Raw genomic sequence first — 12,316 nt, 5'->3', positions numbered from 1 at the left:
GTTTATTTCACTTTTTGCCTTATTACTCTAGCAAAGAATTCGAATACTACATTGACTAAACGGAGACAGCAGACTCCTTGTGTCAGTGTTGACTTAAGAGGAAATTCTTTTAGTTTTCCCCATTCACTGTAGCGCTAACTGTAGGTTTGTTGTGTATCTGAGGACTAGACTGAGATGTAATCCTTCAAGATGTATTTTCTTCAGTGCTGTTGTAATGCAAAGATGTTGATTTGCAAATGCTTTCTCTGCATCTATTAAGTAGTCATGTGATTTTTGTCCTTGCTTCTATTTATGTGCTATATTACCAATGGTTTATGTATGGTGAATCTTCCTTGCATCCTTGGAATGAAGTCAACTCGACTATAGTATAATTTTTAATGTTGAAGATTTTTATATCTTTGTTTAACAATGATGCTTGCCTATACTTTCTATTTGGTTGTGTCTTGATTTGGTTTTGATATCACAGTAATAGTGGCTTTATAGGCTGATTTTGGAAGTGTTCACTCACGTCTATTTTGTTGAATAGTTTAAGGAGAATTGGTGTTAGTTTCTCTAATTATCTGATAAAATTTGACAGTCAATTTGGTCTGTTTTTTTGGGTAGATTTTGTATAGCATCAATTTTATACTTGTTATTGATAAGTTTAAATTAAAAAAATTTCATTGGTTCAATTTTGGGGATTATATATGTCTATATGTTTGTTTGTTTTCTCGAGTCTTTCTAATTCATATGAGTCTAAGCTTTCAAAATAACTCCTGATCTTATGAGTTACCTTTCTGCTGTGAGGAAGCACCGTGGTCAAAGGCAACTTAAGGAGGAGAGAGTTTGTTTTGACTTTTGGTTCTTGAGGGGCAAGAGTCCATCATGACAGGGAGGCAAGGTGACAAGTGTCAGTTATGGAGGCAAGAGCAGGAATCTGGGATGTCACATCTTTAACTGCAGACAAGAAGCAGAGAGAGTGACCTGGAAGCAGGGCAAGGCTATATTTTCTCAAAGTCATCCCCCTCCCAAAGTGATGTGCTTTCTCCAGTGTGACTGCACCTCCCAAACCTCCCCAGCAACTGGGGACCTAGTGTTCAAACGTCTGAATCTATGGGGACATTTCTCATGCAAATCACCACACTAATGGTCCTCTGTTGTCCTCTTTTTATATTATTCTAGTATTTCTGTTTCTTTTTCCATTCTCTTGGATTGTTTGGCTAATTGATCTTTTCAAGGAATCAACTATTTTCTCACCGATCCTTTGTATTGTTTGTTCTCTGATCTCGCATTTATTTACATTTGTTTGTTTGTTTCATATATGGGTATGCATAAGCCATGGAATCCCTGTGGAGATCGGAGGACAACTTGCTGAAGTACGTCCTCTCCTGTCCCCATGTGTATCCTGGGGATCAAACTGAGGTCATCAAGCTTGAAGGCCAATCGATGTCTTGACCTGCCGAGCCATCTCCCTGGCTCTCTACTGATCTTTTGTGCTCTATTTCATTAGCTTCAGCTCTGATCTTTTCTCACTCTGTTTTGCAGTTTGACTTGTCCTTTTTCTAACGCTTTCAGGTGCATCATCGGGTTATTTATCTTATCTTTGAATTTTTAATGCATGTGTTCATAACTGAAAACTTCCCTCTATCCCACCAATTTTATGCTGTATTTCCATTTTCATCTGCTTCTAGGCACTTTTAAACTTCTTCTTTAGCTTCTATCTTGATGATTGATTGTTAAAATGTGTAATGTGCAGGGGCTGAGAGATGGCTTAGTGGTAAAGAGCAGTGGAATCTTTTCCAGAGATCCTGAGTTCGATTCCCAATCCCCACATGGTGGCTCACAGCCTTCTATAACTGTGGTCCCATGGAATCCCATGCCCTCTGTGGTGTGCTAGACATACATGTACACAAAACAGTCATACAATAAGATAAATAAATCTTTCAAAAATACATAAAATGTGTATTGTTCAAGTTCTATGTTTCTAGCTTATTTTGTTATTAAACTCTTATTTCATTCCAGTTCTTATATGATGTGATATAAGAAAGCATCTCTCATTATGCATTTTCTTTATGAACTAAAATATGGGGCCTGGAGGGATGGCTCAGCCGTTAACGGCTAGGCTCACAACCAAAAATATAAAATATGGTTTATTTTGGGGTAAATCCATGAGCTCCCCCAAATATGTATATTCTACAGATGTTGGATAGAATAGTTTATTAATGACAGATGGTGTCTGTAAAGTTCATTTGAACTATAGTGTAATTTAACTCTAAAAAAATTATTTTTAATTCTTTTGGTACAGATGAGAGAGACAGAGTAGGGCATTGAAGACACCCACTGTTACTGTATTATGACCCATCTGTCCCTTTGTAGTAGAGTGTATTTCATGAGATTAAATGTGCTAATATATAATGCATGTATATTCACAACCATTATGTTTTCTTAATGCACTCTTTATCTCTTTTGACTGATTGTTTGTGTGAAGGTAACTTTATGGGATAAGTTCGCTCCTGTTTACTTTCAGATTCCATTTACTTAGGATGTAATTTTAATTTTTTCCCACTTTCTTGGTGTGTTTTGACAGTGAGGTGAGTTTCTTGTAGGCAGCAAATAGTTGGATCTTGATTCTAATTTAATCAGTCAACTATGTGTTTTAATTGGATAGATAGAGCCATTTACATTCAGGGTTGTAGTCTGAGGTCATGTACAAATTCCATCATTTTATTCTTTTTATAGTTTTTAATTCGTTTCTAATTCTGGTTTGTTTATCTGTCTAATGGGATTTATTCTTTCCTATACATTTATGGCTATATTTTTCTTCTCTGTGTGAGATTTCTTTAAGCATCTTCTGCAATTCTAGTTATATGTTCCTTTGGGTTACATACGTCTTGGAAGATGTCTTAGTTAGGGTGTCTATTGCTGTGAAGAGACACCATGGCCACAACAATTCTTTTTTTTTTTAAAATTTATTTATTTATTAAGGATTTCTGCCTCCTCCCCGCAACCGCCTCCCATTTCCCTCCCCCTCCCCCGATAAGTCACCCTCCCTCATCTGCTCGAAGAGCAATCAGGGTTCCCTGACCTGTGGGAAGCCCAAGGACCGCCCACCTCTATCCAGGTCTCCTAAGGTGAGCATCCAAACTGCCTAGGCTCCCCCAAAGCCAGTACGTGCAGTAGGATCAAAAACCCACTGCGATTGTTCCTGAGTTCTCAGTATTCCTCATTGTCCTCTATGTTCAGAAGGTCCGGATTTGTCCCATGCTTTTTCAGACCCAGGCCAGCTGGGCTTGGTGAGTTCCTGATAGAATAAGAATTGTTGTGTAAAGAAAACATTTAATTGGGGTGGCTCACTTACAGTTTCAGAGGTTCAGTCCATTATCACCATGTTGGGAAGCATGGCGGTAAGCAGGCAGATGTGTGCTGCAGAAGTAGCTGGGAGTCCTACATCTTGCAAGCAACAGGAAATGGACTGTGACAGTGAGGGAAGCTTAAGCAAGGTGCTTAAGCAAGCCTGTCTCCACAGTGACAGGCTTCCTGCAGCAAGGCTACCCTACTCCAACAAAGCCACACCTCTTAATAGTGCCACTCTCTTTGATGGTGAGGGTAGGGGGTGGGGTGCCATTCTCTTTCAAATCACAGCAGAAGGGTTCTGTTTCTCACTGGTTCTCCAAGAGTGCTGATATAACAGCTTAGTTAACAGCCATTTTCTTCCAGGGTTTGGAATTAGCTTCACCCTCGTCTCTTGGCATTTAGGGTTTCTGTTGAGGAATCTGCTGATGGTTTTGGCTTTACAGGTAACCAGTGCTTCTCTTTCACATTTGGCAATGTTAACAGTGGTTTGTCACATGGAGGCTCATTCCTGATCCTGTCTGTTTAGGGTTCTAAATACTTCCTGTGCCTAGATATCCCTGTCTTTCCTGGGGAAATTTTCTGCTCTTACTTCATTGAATACATTTTCCATGCCTTCGTTCTACATTGAAACACATTCTAGATAAAATATGTAAATGTATCTTTAATAATAACAGTTATGGTTTAATTTGAAGTGTCCGCCACAGGCCCATATACTGGTGGAGCTATCAGGTGCAATCTTTAGGGATTTTTGGAGGTAGGGAGTAGCTATAGGTCTCTGGACTCCAGACTTTGCAGGTATATTATCCCCGGCCTGGCTTCTCTGTGTAATATTCACTCTGGTTTTTTTTTTTTTTTGTCTGCCACTGTGATGTGACCTCCTTATCCTCCCATCAGTACACACAGACTGAGACAGCTTGTTACTTTGTCTTCCTCACCGTGAAACCATGAGCCAAAGTGACTCTTTTTCCTGTAAGAGCTTCTGTTAATCATTTTGCCACAGCAACAAGAAAAGCAACCAATACAGTCCTGCCCCAGAGATTCTCTGTGCTTTGTTTGCATGTCCCACATTTTCTTTGTTACCATCTTAACCCACCGGCTTTTCATGCAAGCCCTAGAATTCTATTTTCTGCTTGATCTATTCATGAGATTTTTTTTCAGCTGAAGTTTTATTTGACCTCTTGTACTTTCTATTCCCAAGATTTCTGTTTGTTGTTTTCTTATCTCTGTATTGAACTTTAAAACCATATTGTATATAGTCTCTCTTAATTAATTCATTGTTCTGTATTTTTATGGAATTTATTGGTCTTCGTCAGAATTGTTCTTTTGAAGTTTGTCCACCCCAATATCTTTAGAGTCCACTGCTGATGAATGATGAACTTTGGGGAAGTCACACTGCTAGTCTTTCTCATATTTTTATGTAGCAAGCCTTCCTCTGTCCCATCAGCCAGCTCCCAAATAACCGTATGGAAACTTCTTATTAATTATGAAAGTTCAGCCTATTAACTTGTTTTTAACTAGCTCTTATAACTTAAATCAAACCATTTATATTAATCTACATTCTGTCATATGGTGTTACCTCTCTTCCATCTTGCACCTCTTGTCTCTTCTCCATGTCTCCTGCTGTCTCTGCCTTTCTTTTTCCCAGAGTCCTCTCTGTCCCTGGAAGTCCTTCCTGACCTCTTCCTGCATAGCTATTGACCATTCAGCTCTGTATTAAACCAATCAGAAGGTGCCTTGTCAAAAACACATCTTCACAGTGTAAACAAACATTCTGCAACATTTCTGTGCTGAGAGTTACTTCTCTGTTGGGATGAACATTTCTTCCCATTTTCTGTGAGACCTTATTAGGGATTGTCTTTTTCCCAACAATGTGACCCAGGGTAATGAGGGAGTCTGCTAGGATTTTGTAGTAGTATAGATTTCTTGCTGTTTCTTTGGTGGGGACTAGTGCATTCAGACACAGTGAATGCTATATTGAAACCATAAGTCCTGCTTTCTCTGTAGGTCTCACAGTGGTGACCAGACAGATGTGCTGTACCCAGGAGACTCTCGTCCCATCAACAGAGTGTGATCTGAAAGCATTTGGGAGTTACCTCTACTGCAGTCCATCGTTAGCGTGGCGTCCATAGTATTTTAAAAATAAGTTTTCTCTCCTACTGCTGGGTGGGTAGACGGCCAGGGGTATGTCTTTAAGAGTTACATTGGAGCACACACACACCTATACATACTTAGAACCTGGTTTTGGTCTTAGAGTTTTAATCTCACTAATTCCTTAAGTAAAACATTTACTGATGTTCTAGTGGGAATGGGTTTTGTGTGGAGCAATGTGTGTCCTTAATGGGGCTGGGAAGTGAGGCTCAGCGGAGAGCAGCTATGGAACAACAGAGGTGATGTGGTTGACCTCCCAGCATTGTGCAAAGGGGTGGAGCAACAACTGTTAGTGACTCGTACAAAGGAGTAAAGTTACACACCAGTTACAAAACCAACAGCTCCCAAAGTGGCAGGAACGCCAGGGCAGAAACGACATTAACCAGAACATCTTAAAAGAGGGTTTTGGCTTTTTTTTTTTTAAATGAAGAAGAAAATGAATAATAGCAAAATAAAGCGTAGAGTATCCTAAATGTGTAAGCAGGGAAGGCTAGGGAGAAAATAGTGGAATGTGAAGGCTCGAATGACAAATAGAGAGATCCGTAGAGTAGGGGAGAGAGACGGGGGCGGGGGAAACATTTCAGAAGGACAGGAAGAGAGAGACCAAGAGAAACAAAAGAAGGTATAAAAAAAGTGAAGCTGGACCTTGTGGCCCCAGCCTGTAATCTCAGCTATGCAGGAGACTGAGGCAGGAGAATCAGGAGTTCAAGGTCCTAAAGCTCCTGCAGAGAATCTCTGTTCAGTTCCAGCACCCACAAGGCAGCTCACAACTGCCTATAATACCTGTCCCAAGGGATCCAAGTCCTCTTCTGGTCTCGGCGTATATGTGGTATACATGCATACATGCAGGAAAACAGTCATATGCATACAGTTAATTCTGTAAGAATATGTTAATATGTTAAAATATGTTTAAAAATTGCAAAGTATTGTCCTTGCTTGGGTGGTTATACAGGAAAGAGACTTGTACTTCACTCTGTGTCTTGTGTTGTGTGCTCCTTGGAGAGAGAGAGAGAGTAAGGGCCGGAATATTCCTTTTTTGTCTGTTGTTCCCCTGCAAGTCCTGGAAATGGCCTAGAATAGCAGTTGTATGGAAGCGCTTCATTCTTCTGCTGCTTAATGCCAGTCACAGGGAACCAAAGAGCTCTCACGCAGAGTTCAGGTTGAGTGGATTAGTGCATCTTTCTCCATGGGCAGGCTCAAACCAGATGCACTGGCTCCTAGGTGCCTCGCATGAAGCCCAGAGGGAGACTGAGGCTACACATTGTTCTGTGTGGAGGGGACACAGCAGATCTCGTGCTTTCCATACTAAGGTTTTCAGGAGATCAGGCCCTGCAGGTGATCTTTGTCTACCTGGCTTCATCACATCTCCTAGGTGCTGCACAAGCAGGTGACCTTATGGGAGAGCCTGGTCACCAGATCAGCTGTGTCCACTTGCTAGAGTACAACAGAAGGCTTGTGGACTGTTGAGATTCCTCCAGAGAAGGAGAGGCGAGGAGAGTACTAGACCCTCACCTAGAAGTCCAGCTGCTCTTGTCAGCCCCTTGTATGTAATCCTGCCCTAGCTGCCGAGGTTCCTGGAGGCGTTAGCTAGAATATGTAGGCTGTGAGTAGGTATGGGGCTATAATTGAGCGGTCTCCCACTATGCAGCTCTGTGGGAGTCCTAATCCATGCCGGGTGGAGGCTTTCCAACGAGGCTGCTGCTCTGGGTCACCCACAGTCCTGCCAGTAAACACCCACCATATTCTGTAACCAGGTCCCCCAATCCCATTAGCTACCTGGGGTAGACTTAGTAGAACTGAACTTTGGGACTTTTGGGGAGGGTGTATAGTTGTTTACATCCCCTAGGGAAGGGTTTCTCATGCCTTTATTCTGTGCCCCTGACCCCAACCTCAGTGCTTGACATTTTTTTTTTTTTTTGGTTTTTTTCGAGACAAGGTTTCTCTGTGGTTTTGGAGCCTGTCCTGGAATTAGCTCTTGTAGACCAGGCTGGTCTCGAACTCACAGAGATCCTCCTGCCTCTGCCTCCCTAGTGCTGGGATTACAGGCGTGCGCCACCACCGTGACATTTTTCAGTGTACCTGTGTCAGTGATATTCTGCTGGGCCACACTGGACCACAAGGAAGATGCTGGCTGGGACAACATCTCAATAATGTTGGCCTCCAAAGAGAGAGAAGTTTGCCCATGACCATGTCCCATAGCTCTGTACGACTCCCATCAGCTAAGCTCAACCTGCCTTTCCACCCGGCACTGTTCCTGTGCCAGTCACTCCACTGTGCCCTGCCATCTTTCCCTTTCTGCTGCTCTTCCCCTACGCTAACACCATCCGCTCAGTGCTGAGAGGCTGTTTCCCTTTTCCATTAGAATAGCCAGAGTGTGTGGGTCTTACCTCCTTCCTGACAGTAAACATCAGCGTGTTTCCTCAGTTGTCCTCCTCTCTGAGAAGCTGTCTTCGGTGGTTTCAGTTCTGGGCTGTGAGAAACTGGAAAGTCCTGTTTCTCTCTAATCCATGATGTGATGTTGACCCACCCAGGCTCAGTCGTGGGGACAGGTGCCCTGTGGGCAGGGATTTCCTTGTGCCACATTCTCTTTCCAGCTCCTAGGACAAAGGCTGCCTAGAGAGATGTGTGCTGTCTGTCTGACACCAATCAATCAAAGCTAAATCTACTCTGATAGGAAAGGGCTCACAGACTGGGAGGATTGCTAACAAGCCTGAAGTCACTACCGATTATCTCAAAAGTCACTGTTTGCTTTAAAAAACATGACCAATTTTAAGAACTTCGTAGTTTTTATTATAGAAAGATTCAAATGTTGTTTTATGTAGTACACCCAGCTACAAATCTCTCTCCTCCAGGGTGTTGCCTGACCCTAATCCCAGGATTTACAGGAGAGTCAGGACTAAAGAGAGCAAGCCAGATGTGGACAGGGCATGTGGAAAGGGAACATTGCTAGCCCACCTGCATGTGACCTGGAGACCCCAGAGCCAGGCCTTCTTATGGGCCTGACTAGCTTGGGCCCTGTTGCTTCATTTGCCTCTCTGGGGCCCCATCTGGAATCATAGCATCTCGCAGGAAATACTTGAATGTGTCTTCATCTCTCTTGAAACAAAAAATCACTACAAGCCTGGTGTAATCATGTACACCTTGAATTCTAGCATCTACAAGGCAGGGGCAGATAACGCTCTATGAGTTTTGAGTTTACCCTGGCCTACACTGCAAGTTCTGGGCCAGTCAGGGCTACACAGTAAGACCTTGTCTCTAAATATCAAAATAATAAAATTTAAAAATCACTTCATAACCATTATCACACTTAAGACTAAAAATTGCCTGGTACCATCAAACATCTAGTCAGTGTTTCAGTTCCCTGATGATATTATAGTACTTAGCTCTGTGGAAGGAAGGAGCCCTGTGAATCACACTTGAATGACAGGGCCCCAAGGTTGTTTTTAGTCTATGTGTTTTGCATTTATCCATCTATCTTTGGTCATTTGTTCATTTGTTCCTTCCTTTCTCTCATCCTTCCTCCCTTTCTTTTTTTCCTTGTTCTTTGTAATTTCTAGTTTAAAACAAAAACTCGGTGGAGAACATGTGAAGTTTTCCATGTTCTTGGCTTTGCAAAGGCATTGAACACATGGTGTGTGTTCATCTTCTTCACGCATGCCCTAGGAAAGAGCAGTTAGTTTAGAGACTTGATTAGATTCAGTGCTTTCCAGAGGGTGTTTGACGGCTGAGGGCTCATACATCTATGCAGAGCCACACGCTGTATGGTCCTCCTCTTGTGAGGTAAGCTAACCCTGATGATCGATGACTGCCTTGATTGGCTCTGTCTCTTACAGAATGGTGATATTCAGGTTAGGACTCTTTGTCCAGCTGTGAGCTGGAGCAGTTCTGTAAGAAGAAGCACCTCATCACCAGCTCTCAGTTCCTCTCAGTTCACACAAAGATGCTGTTCACACAAATCTTTCCCACTTATGGCCCGTTCTCAGAGTAATGAGTTGACTTCCTTCAACCCTGCAATGAGGCTGTGGTGTGATTGTTTGTTTATTTATTTAGTGTGTGTGTTGAGAAATAATGCATTTGTAATGTCTCTGGTGTGTTGTACTAGTTATTTCAGCCTTCACAGCTGGGTCCTCTCTAAGCTGGTGCCTGCATCCCATCCTTCCCTTCCCTTCCCTTCCCTTCCCTCCCCTCCCCTCCCCTCCCCTTCCCTCCCTTCCCTTCCCTTCCCTTCTTTTTTGAGAATTAAAATTTTCTTTGGCTTTGTTGGTTTGAAATATTTATTTAGAGAATTTCATATATGAGTAATGTATCTACATCACCATCCCCCATTCTTCCCTTGTACTCTGCTCTGTTCTCTAAAGTTCATGGCCTCTGTCCCTTTTATCCTTTTATTATTATTATCATCATCATCATCACACACACACACACACACACACACACACGCACGTATTTATCTATCTATCTAACATGTATATATAACATCATATATAAATACAGATTGCTAAGTTATTTAGTGTTACTTATACATATATGTTTTTACAGTTGACGTCTTGGTTTTGGATAACCAATTAGAGGGCCCATCCCCAGGAAATACTGATTTTCAGTGGTTATTTATTGCCTGTACCTCTTCATTTAGGGGTGGGCCTTGTAAGATTTTGCTTATCCCTGTTGGCACGGCAACTGGGATTGTTGTCCAGGCCTTGATTGGGCAGCATGTTGGGTGCAGCCTTCCTGTCCTATGTAGAAGACCCTCCCCAATGGCAGATATCCTGGGCCTCTGGCTCTTAGAATCTTTCTGTCCCCTCTTCCCCAGTATCCCCGAGCCTTGGTGCTGTGGTTGTGCTGTAGATGCATAGACTAGGGATACACACTTAGGTAGTTGTTCTCTGCTTTTGACTGGTTGTGGCCTTCTGTGTGGTCTCACTCTGTCACAGAGAGATGTTTCTTTCATAGGGAGTGAGAGCTACACGTATCCATCTGTGGGGTTAAGGAGAGGTTTAAGAACCCCCATGTTCTTTTAATGAGGCTGTGCCTAGGTTTTTCTGTTGCCTGGTCTGATCTTATTTTCCGGAAACGCTGGGGGTTGGTTTTGGCCTTGTATGCACCCGTGTGTACAAGGTCAGTGCTGGACGGCTTAGTCTTGCCCTTCGTAGGCTCGTCTTCTACCTTCTAGGTCCAAGACCTAGAAGTGGCCATTTTTACCTAAGTACTCTCCTTTCTTCTACTGGGAAATTATATTTAGATACCAATATATAAGCATAAGATTGTCTGCTCTTATTGTCAGTGTGTTGATCTGTTAGAGGCAGGAAGGTGATGATGGCCGGTCGTCTGAGATGGAGCAATCGGGAGTGAAGTCACTCAGGACTGCGCTTAGCAGATGGAGAAATGAGGGCTGGAAAGAACTACTCTGAGCCTTCCCCCCACTCTCTCCATCTTCCTACCTTGTCATTCTCCTGCCCCCAAAGCTGTATGCTTTTTCCTGAAGAAAAAGTTACTCTTGGTCTATGAGGTATGGTTCAAATCGGAATGGGGTTGGTGATAGGGAAATACTCAAAGAATAACTTAGAGGAAAATTCTATTTTTCTTTTTTTAAAACCAAGCATTCCAGTTTATCTTTCTTTTTTGTATAGTCAATGCCAGTATTTTGTATTCAATGCTGAAAGGGAATTGTGGTTCCGGGTAAAGGTTACCAGGGTACATCTTCCCCTTGTATGGAATATGGAAAGCCCAGTGGGCCCAGAAGAGCAGGGACTTTTCATAATCACCATGGACCAAGCTGTCTGTGAAAGAGAGCTTTGATGAGTTAATTGAGGAGGGAAAACCCACCCTACATGCGAGTACCACTAACAAGGGCTGGGGTCCCTGACAGAATACAGAGGCAGAAGTGAACGGAGCACCAGCATTCAATTCTCTCTGCTTCCTGACCGTGGATGCAGTGTGGACAACCACTGATGCTCCCGTTGCCATGGCATCCCTGCCGTGATGGACCACAGCCTCAGACTGGGATCCAGAACAAACCCTCTCTTTTCCTTGAGACCCTTTGGCCAGGTACTTGTTCGCAGCCACAAGCACGGGGCTCTCTCAGTCCCTGTGCTCTGTGAGTTTGTAGCTGCGCATCTGTGCAGTCCTCTGGGGGTGTCACTGCCTCTGGGGTCAGGGGCAGCATCTCTGCTGGAGGGAATAGCCACCTCTTGAGACTGCCTGGGGTGGTTTCTGTTGTTCTCTTTCAAGTGAAAGCTGTAATCACATTTCTGAAAGCAGAGAGGTTACTTCCTTTATTGTTACCTGATTCTAAGTTGACATTTTTTTTCCAGGATGCTTTTCCATAAACCTTATTGTTCAGATAGAGACACAATGGAAATCAATTGCTAATTAAATTTGTGTCTAAATTAATAAATCACAACTATTCAGATCATATCTGTCTGAATAATTTCTATCATGGTGAACATAATTGTTAGATTCAGCATTTAATGAACCATATTGTTGGGTAAAATTCTTATGACAATTGAGACTAATAGAATAAATTAACCTTTATTCTTCCCCGCTTGACACGACACTGAACTGTGCTAACACAAAAGCACCTGAAAGCTTCAGCGCTGAATGGCCATTGTGGCTCTCCCAACCTTCCAATGGAGCCCAGGAGCTTGGAGGACTTAGTGATGGTTGAGGTTTGGCCATGGGTACCCTCATCTGTAAGGGGTTTGGAGATATTTGGTCCTGTGACTGCATGTTTCCTGGGATGGAGACTGTGGACTCCATTAAAAGTCAACAATCTGTTTTTAAATTTTTAAAAGATGACGATCTCTCTCTCTGTCTCTCTCTCTGTCTCTGTCTCTCT

The sequence above is a fragment of the Microtus pennsylvanicus genome, chromosome 10 (assembly GCF_037038515.1).
Source record: "Microtus pennsylvanicus isolate mMicPen1 chromosome 10, mMicPen1.hap1, whole genome shotgun sequence".
Lineage (NCBI taxonomy): Eukaryota > Metazoa > Chordata > Mammalia > Rodentia > Cricetidae > Microtus > Microtus pennsylvanicus.
The sequence above is the reverse complement of the archived record's forward strand: the minus strand, read 5'-3'. Positions refer to the sequence as shown.